The sequence below is a fragment of the Denticeps clupeoides genome, chromosome 20 (genome assembly GCF_900700375.1).
Source record: "Denticeps clupeoides chromosome 20, fDenClu1.1, whole genome shotgun sequence".
Lineage (NCBI taxonomy): Eukaryota > Metazoa > Chordata > Actinopteri > Clupeiformes > Denticipitidae > Denticeps > Denticeps clupeoides.
Window position 1 is genome coordinate 4,809,265 of NC_041726.1, and position 13,960 is coordinate 4,823,224.

Genomic DNA, 13,960 nt, shown 5'->3' on the forward strand with positions numbered 1-13,960 from the left:
CCTGTGAACCAGAAGACCCAGGTTCAAACCCCACTTACTACCATTGTGTCCCTGAGCAGGACACTTAACCCTGGGTGTCTCCAGGGGGGGACTGTCCCTGTAACTACTGATTGTAAGTCGCTCTGGATAAGGGCGTCTGGTAAATGCCGTAAATGTAAAATAATTTAAACCTGACAGCAAAAAAAAGAATCATTTTCCACGTTCCCAGTTTCTGAGCGTGAGAACAGGTTATCAGGACGGCTCGTAACTTCTGGGCCTTTTAGGTGTCCACAAAGAGGCAGTCCTGCTCGGTGGGGTGGCGGCACGGGAAGCTACAAAAGCAGCGGAGACACAAAGGAGCACCGACAGCCTGAGAGTTATTGCGGCGCCCAAATCGAGCCCTTCTCGTAGCTTCTCGCCTTTCACGTTCTCTCTCTCAAACACACATACACATACACACACACACACCTTGGTCATGTTTGGCCTCCTGTTTCAGCCCCAAAGGTTTGATGACTGCCGCTTTCGGTGACACAAAGCCAGTCAAACGTGCACGTATTATACATGCAAATGCAAAAAAAAAAAAAAAAACACATTAATTTGTCCGAAAATCATATTGAAAGTATAAAAACAATGAAATGTCATGAACCAAATCAGTTAACCCCTTACACCCGTAAAGAAAAATCTCATTTTGACCACGTTTCGCTGTTGTACCTGAACCTACAGTGGCGCGGCGCAATCAAAGCCGGCACAAACTTTCTAAAGTGCGAGGCTGGTTCCCTTCGGAGACGTCACTACGGAGACGTAAATCCGCGGAATGCCTTTGACCTTGCAGCAGCGAACAGGCCCTGCAGTTAGCGCATCGCCGCGGCCACTGGCTACGGACAGCCACGGGTGATTTATAATAATATTAATATTCCCTCTCCGTGGGAGAACCGGCACGGCCTCCCGGTCTTCTGACGACAACAAGCATCCTGGAAATAGTCACCATGTTTTAACCCGACTTTTCCCACTGGTACTGCCCCCACATTCCGCAAGCTTTCGGAAAACTTGCCGTTGTCAATGTTGGTCAAAATGAGTTATTTGCAACGATGACGCAAGTACTTTCTGTACGCGGAGAAGATGTGCCTTGGTTGATGGAAGCCTTCACTTCCAGTGGGTGGTAGTGGCCTAGCGGGTAACACACTCGCCTACGAACCAGAAGACCCAGGTTCAAATCCCACTTACTACCATTGTGTCCCTGAGCAAGACAACCCTGAGTGTCTCCAGGGGGGGACTGTCCCTGTAACTACATTTAGTATCCAGATAGTAACTCTGGATAAGGGCGTCTGGTAAAAGCTGAAATTTAAATGTAAATGTCCAAGCAGCGAACGAATCAATTCCCGTCCAGAACAAACCCAAACGGCATTAAGTCAGTCTGAGCGCGTTTGGTATAACTTAAAACCTTAAAACTGAGCCTACACCACGGGGGATATTACACCACAGGGCTGCAGGGTCCAAAAGCCACGAGTATTTGGTATTTAGCTAATGAAAACTTAATTGTTCAAATTTTCAGCGACCGGCTAGAGAGAGAAGTCTTGCTTTAGCGTTCTTACACGCCCCGCCCTAACCGACCGCAGACAGGACCCGGCTCTGGTTTCGTAAACAGCAGGATATCCTGTCGAACGACTCCAGCAGAGGTCCCTTCACCTCTCGCGCCGAGAGCCCATTAGCGTTCGGCCCGTGCCGGGGGGTCTCACCTCGAGGAGGAACTTCTCCTTTCTTCTCCTCCTTGGGTTGAAGGGCCCTGCAATTAGCACGGGCTAAATGAAGCCGTAGAAGTAGCAGCAACGGCGCACACACACACATACACACACACACACGTGCGGGTTGAAGGCAGCAGCGTTACGTGGTGACGGCAAAACGGAAGATGATGCACGTCGACCCGTCAGATGGCAAACCGGCAATCGGCGGCCCGGCGCCAGTCCGTGGCCGTGCCGGCGGTTGTGGGTAATTGAGAGGTTGACATGCCGGGTAAGGCCACACCCTGCAGCTTCCCTCCAGACGTGAGAGGAACTCACCCGGAGACCTTCAGAGCAACGGGGCCCGGCGGACGGCGCGCTGGCATCGAAACGGGCCCCCAGCAGGTGGACCGGCCTTGCTTTTGGACAGAGGAGGAGAGATGAGCGCGGAAGACGGAGAGAGGGAGAGAGAGAGAGAGAGAGAGAGAGAGGAGTACAGAAGGAGGAAGTAGGCGTGCATCACGAGAAGAGGAAATGAGTCTGGCATCCACGACGCCCGCACACACGGAAAAAAAAAAACGGCAAGGTTCAAAATATGGGGCACGACCCAACAAGCACAGAAGAAGAAAAGAAGAAGAAAATTCGTGGACCAACGTTCACAAGCAAGAATTCCACAGATTGAAGTTGAGACCAATCACTTCATGGATGGTAACATGGGAGCATGTTGTACGTCACTCTGGATAAGGCCGTCTACCAAATGCCTCAGATGTAAATGAGAACACAACGAATCTCCGGCAAGCCGGATGAGCGGAATATTGACAGAAAGTCCTTTAATTTCCGAACGTGGGAGGACATAGTGGTGGGCTGGGCGGGCGTGACCCTTCTAGAGGTTACTGCCGCTAGTCACCGCAATCGATATGCCCGCGCGGCTCGTGCTAACAATCAACAGACCGGCCTTCTTCGGCATGGCGTCGGCTCGCCCGTCTGGTGATGCGACGGTGGCGTCTAATGACTCATTTACATTTACAGCATTTACCAGACGCCCTTATCCAGAGCGACTTACAATCAGTAGTTACAGGGACAGTCCCCCCTGGAGACACTCAGGGTTAAGTGTCTTGCTCAGGGACACACTGGTAGTAAGTGGGATTCGAACCCGGGTCTTCTGGTTCATAGGCGAGTGTGTTACCCACTAGGCCACTACCACCCTGATGACTCAACGGTCTCAACTACGTCAGCCCTCGTAGTAATGACAGCGGATGATGAATTAATGGCCTCTTGTGGGCGGGCAACAGGCTTTTCACCTACAGAAAGACCAGACCACAATTTGGACTTGAATGAGAAATAGAGAATCAGCTGTGGAAAGGGCTTTACACCTCGTAGCATTTTTTTAGAAAAGGTCCCATGGCGTTAAAATGTGGCTGTGCAATGATTTAACGTCACTACGGATTCCCCCGAGCCTGTCTGTGGTCCTGCAGTGGCTAGAAATGGCGATAGGCGTGAAGAGTGCTCCGGTCGTTCTGCTTTACCGTTCAGAGAGCAAAGTAAATAAAGTGAAGTGATTGTCACATGTGATACACGGTGCACACAGTGAAATTTGTCCTCTGCATTTAACCCATCACCCTGAGTGAGCAGTGGGCAGCCATGACAGGCGCCCAGGGAGCAGTGTGTGGGGACGGTGCTTTGCTCAGTGGCACCTCAGTGGTACCTCAGTGGCACCTTGATGGATCGGGATTCGAACCGGCAACCTTCTGATTACATGGTCGCTTCCTTAATCACTAGGCCACCACTGCCCCTGAGAGGCGCCCGGGGAGCAGTGTGTGGGGACGGTGCTTTTTGCTCAGTGGCACCTTGGCAGATCGGGATTCGAACCGGCTACCTTCTGATTACACGGCTACTTCCTTAACCGCTAGGCCACCACTGCCCTCAGCAGCAGCTCAGACGGTCAGATGTGGAATTTGTCCCCTTATGACATCATAAGGGGGAAAGGTTACCTCCCGTTTCTCATGCTTTTTCCACCCAGAATGCTGACACAACTTCCTGCTTCGCCAAATGTTGTGTTTGGTGAATGGTGTTGATGACGTCATTTCCGCGAATGTCCCCTCAACTTCTATAGGCCGCTCTCCTCCTCATCCTGCCTCTCTCCTCCTCATTAGCATATAAAGCAAGAGACACCGAAACGGCGCGTCCTGGGACATCTCTGCACCACGGCTGAATTCCGATAAAAACCTTTTTTTAAACATGTCAGCCACAACGTGAATAAGGTACCTGGTTTGACCCCTTATTTACACACACATCTGGTGCTCTTTAAATTTATTTGCTGTACCTAATCGATTCGTACACTGATCCGTATAAATTGATCTTATCGATTAGTCGTTGTGAGTCAAGATGCAAAAAATCCCACGGTGCTCTTGTGGTTATCTGCATTACGCCTCGCGTGGCGTTTTCACCTCAGTGACCTACTTTTCTGAAGCGGTTTCCCCGGAGACGCATGTGTGATGCGCCCCGTCCCCCCTCTGCCAGGCCCTGGCCCTCTTGTTTTCTCTCAGGGGGCCTTTGGGAGGGGAAGATTAAGGCACTTCATCAAGGATGGCCTGACGATAATCCCCTGCCCGTTTCACAAGCTCGCGCCACCAGCGCCACGCTGGGGCTCCGGGACTTGGGTATGCGTGGCCCTCTCGCGCCAGGCAAGGTGGGGGATCGGGCAGTCGCTGCGATCGGGAAAAATCGCGGTAGCTCTCCACGTTATCAGCAGAGGGGATCCCTTTTCCTCCAGTCCACACCAGGCCCTTTAAATAAAATGAGTCTATGCAGCGTCCACAGCCCGTTACTATGTTGTGCAAGATTATGTAAAATAAATATATTTTTTTACATTATTAACCCTATGATGCCCCTTTAATTAAATTACATTAGTGCACTAAGACACAAAAGTGTGTTTCAATAAATGCAAACTATTAAAAAAAAAAAAAAAAAAAAAGAGTATAAATAATTAACTTTTTGCAAAAAAAATATTTTTAATTAAATTGCTGTAAGTGCATGTATGAAGGGTACAATACAAACAATGGAAGCCAATGGACCGCAAACTAATGGCAGGAAGGAGAAGGGTTAAAAAAAAAAGTGAGTCACTGCGCGACCTTCTGCTCCGAGGCCCTTCAGCAGCCCGAATCGAGGCACACGCACGGCCCCGCCCCATCGTCCCACTGACACGGCAACTGCCACCCGCCGCACCGGGGAGAGAGAGAGAGGGAGAGGGAGAGAGGGAGAGAGAGAGAGAGAGAGAGCGAGATGCGCGAAAAATGTTTACTGTGAACGTAGGGATAATTATGAATAGAGAAAGACGTAAATGAGCGAGGGGAACATGCACGTTGTGCATACGCAACGACGGGTACTTTGCTGAAGCTAGGCAGCGTTCTTTTGTTCCTTCAGACGTAGTCATCGCACGGCTTTAAGGCGAATGGGACGTTCTTCCGAACCACAGTGAAAACGTTCCGAGGGATATCAGCCAATCATCTAAATATTCCAGACCGGACTCGTCTCCCGCGGCAGCGGCTTCTTTACCCCAAATTATGATCTGATGCGGTGGCGGAAACCTTTCCTCCGCTATTCCCCTCCTGTCCCCTTGTCCTCGCAAGACTCCAGATTGGGCTTTGGCTGTGGGAAGAGGGCTAGTCCATGCCAGACCACACCATACAAAACCAATATTTACTTATTAAGCACTTTAACATCTGACCAAAGGTGCTGTACACTAAAATAATAATAAATATAAATGACAAAAATTACCAGGAACATGACAGACATGGACAAAAAGTACATTAAAAATTCAGAATAAAAGGGAAAAACAGATGTGGGGAGGCTTAAAAACGGACTAATACTGAGTCTAAATTCGGGGTTATGCAATCTTGCCTGTTTGTATTATTTATTATATTATATATATATTATAATATGTATAATATGTATATTATATAATACACACACATACAGACACACACACAGGGGAAAACAACAACACTGGACACAACCCCTGATATGATCTGAATTATGTATTTCGCAAGACATGGAAAAGTGCATAACATAACTTTCAGGGCGCTGTTTGTGGGTGGGGCGTGGCCACTGGGGTCAAAGGTGTCCTCGGCATTTACATGAAAAGAGGAAACAAGGAAGAACCATTTATGTTAGTTTTTCGTATCTTGAGTAAGAGGCACTAAACGGCATTGTTGTTGCCGTGAAAATAATTGTCCTTCAGAAAACAATCTTTCAGCAACGTTTTTAAAATGGGAGGAGCTTACGCTTTTATCTATTTCTTTATGTAAATGCTGAGCATGCATAATAAGAGTGTAGCCTTGTGCTTAGTGAAAATGGAGTGATTGTCATTGTGAAACACTGCAGCACAGCGTACGGTGACACGGCGGAACGAGTCCTCTGTATTTAACCCTCACCCTTGGTGAGCAGTGGGCGGCCATGACAGGCGCCCGGGGAGCAGTGTGTGGGGACGGTGCTTTGCTCAGTGGCACCTCGGCGGAACGGGATTCGAAGCCGCCACCGCCCCTGCATCAGTTTGTAAAAAAAAAAAAAAAACGTCGGCTACAAAATTCTTAATATCTGCATGTAAGTACATGCAGGACCTGCCTGTGGCACGATAGTAAATTTGATAAAACTGCGCGCTCGAGAGCGGTTTTGGTGTAAAGGATGATAGCGTATTAATAGAAGGTATTACAACATATACGGCTTCTTGTCCGCTTTCCGGTGAGCGGGCCTCGCCGGCGACCGCGGCGGCCCGCGCTAATGGACGGATGTGCGGACGCCCCGACGAGAGGAGCCATGCGCCAACCCCGCCGAGCGCTCCGCTCACGAGTGGGCAGAAGTGGGCAGCAGGGCGAGGGTAGAGGGGGGAAAAAGGAGAACGATGCACGCGTTTCAAAATATTCCGTTCTATAAAAAGCGGTGGACGATACGGATACGCTTACGAAACGGAGCCATTGAGAGAAGAAAAACACACACACACACACACACACACACACAACCAAAAAGCAGAACAATGGCGGTTAGGTAATCCGAATGGCTTGGACGGTGTAACTGAGAGCACGGCTATTATACTGGAATAAACGGATCCTTGTATTCCCTGCATGGCACGTGTATTGAACGCATAGTACCGGCGCGCCCCTGACCTTGGCGGTGGGTTCTGGGGTATCGTGTTAAGTGAAACCGACCGTTTCCTGAAAATAGCCACTCTGTGAGCAAGCTGGAGTGGCGAAATGTATTTTTTTTTTTTTTACAGCATTTACCAGACGCCCTTATCCAGAGCGACTTACAATCAGTAGTTACAGGGACAGTCCCCCCCTGGAGACACTCAGGGTTAAGTGTCTTGCTCAGGGACACAATGGTAGTAAGTGGGTTTCGAACAAGGGTCTTCTGGTTCATAGGCGAGTGTGTTACCCACTAGGCTACTACCACGCGTACGAAACGACTTATTGTCGGCAGCAGTGCGTGTGTCGGACGAATTCCGGTATTTGACCAGATAAAAACGGATCCGTCCGGTTATTAAAGGACCCAAAAGGCAAGTAAATGCCGTCTGATCTACACACAGACCGTCCATAACGTGTCCCGCGCATGAACATCATCAAATACGGGATTAAGAAACCACAATGTCGTAACCAAACGTTTAGTTTCAGCCATTAAAAATAAAAAACCCTAAATGAAGCTAATCCTCCTTTTCTCCCAAACGGAATGAGCACACAAAAGCCCCACGATAATTACAGGGCTTGCGAAGCTCCGCGGTCCATTATGCTTTATCCCGCTGGGTCTGAATACATATACGAGAAGTGGGCGCGGCCGAAACGATCCGACACCGTGTGACGACCACGCCTGCAATCCCAGGCTGCCAGTTCCGGCCTGAGACGAGGTTTGTCCCGCCGCCACCGTTCCTGATTCTGGGAACGTCCTCGTCACAGCGGGTCGCGACCAAATGCCGCGCCCTTTCTTACCATTTACCACCTTCTTGCTGCGTGCCAGCAAGGTGGCGCCAGGCGAGGGCGTTTGCAACGGCGTGCCACGTGCATATTAAAAAAAAAAAACCATTAGGGCGAGATCAGCGGCACGGCTGCCATTTTGATTGGACGCGGATCCTAATTAAATCCTATTCTATACGCACGTTCATCTCTGGTGTCTCGGCAATAAAACAACTCAGGCGGGACGCCGCGTCCATTTGGCAGCATGTGCATCTAGCGGCTCGAGTGTAGGACGACCACAGAGGCCGAGACCCCGAGACCCCGTCTCGTTTTTTTATTTTTATTTTTTCTCACGAAAATCCAAATCGCCCTCAAAAGTTCCGACGTGACACCAAGTCCGTCTTCGGCATGGACCGCTGCACGGAACGGTCACCTCGGCTGACGGAGAATTCAGCTCAGGGCCTTCCGGGTACGACCACATTCCCCGATGGGCTCCGCTAGCCCAGATTGAAGCCCCGAATAAAAGAGGCCCGGAACGTTCTGTGATTGATTCGCTGCTATTTTTACATGTCCTACTTCAAGGGGGGGAAAAAACGGTGCAAAGCAGTTACATTTTTTTTTTATTTTTCCTTTTAACCAAATTACGACAAGCCGTAAATATTACTTCAAAAGTGGAAAAGTCTCGAGCGCGGCCCGAGCCGCACGGTCCGTTTTACAACGCGGAAGGTGGCCAGATCCGGGTGCTGTGGGGTTTCTACTCTCCACCGATTCACCGCTCAATTCTCTCCGCCGCAGATGTCACCGGAGGATTGACTCCGGCGGAGACCGTAAAAGCGGCGGACTTCCGAGCGAGGGAGCGAAATGAAGGGCCGGCGCTGACTGGCACAGGAGCGGGAAACAATAGAGACACTGTGATTATCTCTCTCTCTCTCTCTCTCTCACACACACACACACTAGCAGCTGTCCCCCGACACCCCCCAAACCCCAGCTGTATCAGATACTTCACACCCATCACCCTTCACCCTGGGGGACGCCACAGATCCTCCCCCCTCGCCGAGGATGTCCGCCGCCGACCGGCCTGCAAGCTGTGTGTGTGTGTGAGTGTGTGTGTGAGTGTGTGTGTGTGAGTGATTGTGAGTGTGTGAGATGAAGGGGGGGGGGGGGGGGTGGGGGGTGTAGAGTTTCTCCTCTTTCATCTTCCAGCTGGAGTTTAAACCCCTCATTGAGGTCCGCACCAGGCCCAGGTCGTGGGGTTTTTTTTTTCTCAGTTTCGTGTTGTGAAGCCGCCGCTGCGCGGGTTTTGGGGTGGGGGGGGGGCGCGTTCGTGGCGGTTCGGGGGCGTTCTACTCGAGCAGAGGCGACCTATTTTTGGGCCGAGCGTGGAAGAACTCTCGCTTTCTAGGATAATTATGTCATCAGATGCACGATGAAATGAGGGACGTTTGGTGTTTTGGGGTTTTTTTTTTTCCTACCCTGAAGGTAGAACATCACGGTCCGTCCCGCAAAGCAAAGAAAAAAGCAACAAAAAGCGCGGCGTTATGTTACAGGCCGTACCGTTACACCGCGCCACGTTCTCCACTTCCGACAGCAGGGAGCTCCACAAAGAGGAAAAAAACGTGCAACAGGAAGTGCCTCACTTAATCAGGGACCCTTCCTCCTTCTGGACAGGAAGAGCCTTCTCGTCGTGGCCGAGCCCGTTTCGGTCGATGCAGACGCGGGCGATTCTGCATAGTGACCTTCCTTGCCGATCTTCTGCCGGCGGCATGAAAAGGCCTGTTAAAAAGTGCCTGGAATTTGTTGACCTTTGACCGCCGCGCACTGTGATGTGGTTCTGCGCGACCGACGGAATCAAAGAACCGGCCGAGTTTTCTTTCTCGTCTTAGCGGCAAGTTCAGGAAACTCTGAAAACGTCCAGCTGATGCCGCGGACATTTGAACCTGCCGCTTTTCCGCCGTTTGTGGCTCCGGGTCGTAACGGGTTCGGGTCGGTGTGTAGTTGGAGGCCCGCCGGGAAGAATCTAACGCCGCTGCTAATAATAATAAAATAAAGTTATTGTCACATGATACACAGCAGCACAGCACATGGTGCACACAGTGAAATTTGTCCTCTGCATTTAACCCATCACCCTGAGTGAGCAGTGGGCGGCCATGACAGGCGCCCGGGGAGCAGTGTGTGGGGACGGTGCTTTGCTCAGTGGCACCTCAGTGGCACCTTGGCGGTTCTGGATTCGAACCGGCAACCTTCTGATTACGGGGCCGCCTCTTATCTGCTAGGCCACCACTGCCCCCGCTGCTGGGGTTTCCGTCGCGCTCTCCATTTACTATGCTTACGGCACCTCAGTCCCGCCACGGCCAGGCAAATGTCCGCTCGTACATGAGACGGGGACGTTACACGTACCGAACGCTACTGCTTTTATGTCATACAAAATGAAATAGTAAAAGGGACCACAGGTCTGCTCGGTGGAGAATCGACTAGCTCCGCCCACAGCATAGTGACGTGTGCCTTTAAAAGAAGAAGGTGAGCGCAGATAGAACACCGACAGTTTTTCTGCTCATTGTAGCAAATCAACGTGTCCACACAGGCATATGAGACCTGAACCCCTATATTTGAAGACATCATGACAATGTAGAAAATTTATGGGGTGCCTCACAGTGCATCAATATCAAGGCATTGATAGTCGTAGTTAAATCGAATCGTGAGACCAGTGAACGTTCACACCTCTAATTTTGACAGGGGTAGAAATGTCCCCTGTGGGTGGTAGTAGCCTAGTGGGTAACACTAGGCTATGAACCAGAAGACCCAGGTTCAAATCCCACTTACTACCATTGTATCCCTGAGCAAGACACTTAACTCTGAGTGTCTCCAGGGGGGGACTGTCCCCTGTAACTACTGACTGTAAGTTGCTCTGGATAAGGGCGTCTGATAAATACTGTAAATGTCCCCCAACTGGTCCAGCAGCTTTCGGACCAGCCCCATAGGCGGTGTATTGGCTGTGCCTGTTGAGGCCAGACGCCGTTGGCACGGCGCGAACACAGCCAACGTTTGTTTGGAGACGCGGGGCGGCGAGTGTTTACGGCAGGCGGTAAAAGGCGAGGCGACGCGCCGCGGCCGGGAGGGAGGTGGGAACAGTTTACACGAGGCCGGGGGTCGCCTGCTGGAACAGTGGCACAGGTCAACCGTGTGGGGCGGAGCCGGCGGAACGGCTGCGTTCGCACAAAACCAGACGCTGTGCAGATGTTAACTTTGACGCCTCTCGGATTTTTTCCGCTTATTCTACAGACTTTTCCTCTTAAAAGTCGTAATTTCTCGCGTCGGTCTTATGGTCACTTCAACAAATATTACGTTCCACACAATCCAAACCCAGGCCTGGTGTCTGGAGCATACCAGAGGGTCACCACAGCCACCACCTTTACAACTACAGCTTCAGGAAATCTTCAAATGGACCAGTAAGACAATTATGGACACGTAATCTAGACCATGACACTGGACTACATTCTGGACTCCTCCAACCCTACAACTGTGGGACTTTTTTCTCTTATTGGACAAATCATCACCAACCCTGCACTGACACCATTTGCAGGCTCACTCTACCCTGGAAGGGGGTCCCTCTCTGTATCACTCCTTCCCAACGTTTCTTCCTTTCTTTTTTACTCTTTTTCTTTTCTTTTGTGTGGAGTTTTTCCTTGTGTGCAGAAAGGTCAAGTGTGTGGGATGTCAACTGTAGGGCCTGTCAAAGCCCATTGAGACATACTGTATGTGATTTTGGGCTCTATAAGAAATAAATGTTGTTGTTGTTGTTGTTAATCTTGATAAAAGCGCCTGTGGCCTCGGCCTTTGGTGACAGAACTCCGGTGACTTCGAAGTTAAGACATTTGTCCCGTCCCGTTCAGGGAGGTAAGTGACGTGGACCCCCGCGAGAGTGTAACAGGTAGGGACGGCGGCCGTCGGAGAGGTCTGGGCGCCACGCCGCGTCGAATCCCATTTAGCTTTGAGAAGCGGCGCTTTCGCCCGCATACCGAGCACAATTAGCACGAGAGGAAACGACGACAGACACGGACGGATTCCTCAGCAGAAAAAAAACAAGTCTGTTTACATGGACCCGATGTGCCAGATGTTAATCTCGACATGGAGTTACTTAATAAAAAAAATGTAAAACCCACACACGCAGGAGAGGTCACTCGCTCGGCGAGAGAGGAACGTATCCAGTCATTTCCATCGCCGGCCGCACGCGCCGAGCTTTTAAAAGACTCGAGGTCAGCAAGCAGTGACGCGCGCTCGGCAGAATGGCGCGAAGCGGCCGCAAACAAGGCGAGAACAGGGAAAGAAATATTAAAAAAAATAGGCGTCCAGCTTGCTTCAGTAAGCATTTAGTGGCCCATGGAGCGTGTTTGCCGACAACAAATTAAGTACATCATTACATTACAACTGGGCTGATGGGAATAAACTGGAAAAAACACCACACGCAGCATTCATTTTGGTGACATGGGAAATAAAAGAGAAATTTTGGACAACAAATTCAGCAGGTCTACTCTCCTTGATCATCAGGCGGCGTGATAATCTGCATTTAAAGAGTAAAGAGTGGGTGGTAGTAGCCTAGTGGGTAACACACTTGCCCATGAACCAGAAGACCCGGGTTCAAATCCCACTTACTACCATTGTGTCCCTGAGCAAGACCCTTAACCCTGAGTTGCCCCAGGGGGGGACTGTCCCTGTAACTACTGATTGTAAGTCGCTCTGGATAAGGGTGTCTGATAAATGCTGTAAATGTAAAATGCTGTAAATATAATAGCCAGTGAGCCAACCACTTTGGCTTCTAATAATGGCGTCTATTCATTTTAAAGACGCACTCTGTGTCAACGCCGAGCAGCATTGCGCTCAGGGCGTGTCAGCTAGTGATGCAAGCCTACTAGCTTTTTGCTAATTAAACAGGCTAACATGCTAGTTAGCATAGTTGGTACGTGCAGCTAGGAGAGGCTAGCTCAAGTTAGCAGCACTGTTCTTATACCGTACAGGCCAAAACTCTGGATGAACCTTCTCCTTCGATGTGTTTCCTTTATTTTCATTACTATTTACGTTGGTAGATTCTCACTGAAGGCATCAAAACTATGAATGAACACATGTGGAGTTCTGTACTTAACAAAAAGTGGAGACCTGACCTCCACAGTCACCGGACCTGAACCCAATCCAGATGGTTTGGGGTGAGCTGGACCAGCAAGTGCTAAACACCTCTGGGAACTCCTTCAAGACTGTTGGAGAAGCATTTCAGGTGACGACCTCTTGAAGCTCATCGAAAGAATGCCAAGAGTGTGCAAAGCAGTAATCAGAGCAAAGAAACTAGAATATAAAACATGTTTTCAGCTATTTCACCTTTTTTGTTAAGTACAGAACTCCACATGTGTTCATTCATAGTTTTGTAATGTAAATGGTCACGAAAATAAAGAAAACACGTTGAATGAAAAGGTGTGTCCAAACTTTTGGCCTGTACTGTGTCTAGGGAACAGAAACTTGGCGAAGATTTAAAAGCAGTATATATGTATACATATATATACATATACATATACATATACATATATATATATTTTTTTTTTACAATTCATGGATGTTTAATATTGTAGAAATGTGGGAAGCACAGGCAGATGTGAATGTGTATGCCGGTTTCCGTGAGCGTACGATCGGCCGGCATCTCCCGGATTATGGTCGTAATTACAGCAATCTCGGAATTTTGCACCACAGCAAGCCGGCATATACAATGACAAAACGTACCGATGAAGACGCCGCTGTTTTATTCTCACCAGGGCAAAGTTGGCATCGAATTGTAAGGAAAAAAAAAAATCGATTCAGAAAATCTAGGCCACAACAATCTCCAAAAAACGAAGCGTGCGAAATGCTGGCGGAAGCGGACCGCTCGCTTGCGACGCCGCGGAGGGACGCGCTCTGGAAACCTGCTGAGGCATCTCTCCTGCGCCCCGTTAAAAGAAAAAAAAAAAAAAAAAAAAAAAAAAAACGGCTCGAAATGCACTAAAATGACAGCAGCGATATATCTGGCACGTCCCCAATCCCTGAGAAAAGAAACGTAACAACAACGAAAAAAATTACCCGGATTCACATAAAAGGGCGAAAAAAAACAAAGCTTAAAAGGGAGAGGAGTCCGAACAGAGGGCACCGATGAAGGCCGACGGAGACGCGGCGTCTGGACCCGGAGACGGGCTTGTACTTCCACTTCACCGCCCAACTCATCCATACGTGCCCGTCCACCCTCATCAGAATCAGAATCGTGTTTATTGGCCAAGTGCGTACCATCCGACCTCTACAACTCATACA

At 49.7% G+C, this 13,960-nt stretch overlaps 1 protein-coding gene across 5 annotated transcripts in view; it reads right to left on the reverse strand.

Moving 5' to 3' along the window:
• The window catches only part of elmo1 (engulfment and cell motility 1 (ced-12 homolog, C. elegans)), a 71,969-nt gene that overhangs the window by 53,860 nt on the left and 4,149 nt on the right, over positions 1-13,960 (reverse strand). Inside the window, exon 1 of one of the 5 annotated variants that reach the window (XM_028963431.1) lies at positions 2,037-2,176. The exons of the other annotated variants lie outside the window; for them this stretch is intronic. The gene's annotated coding sequence lies outside the window, so the exon portion shown is untranslated. Of the gene's footprint in view, positions 1-2,036; positions 2,177-13,960 lie in introns of those variants that run through there. 5 annotated transcript variants of the gene reach the window in all.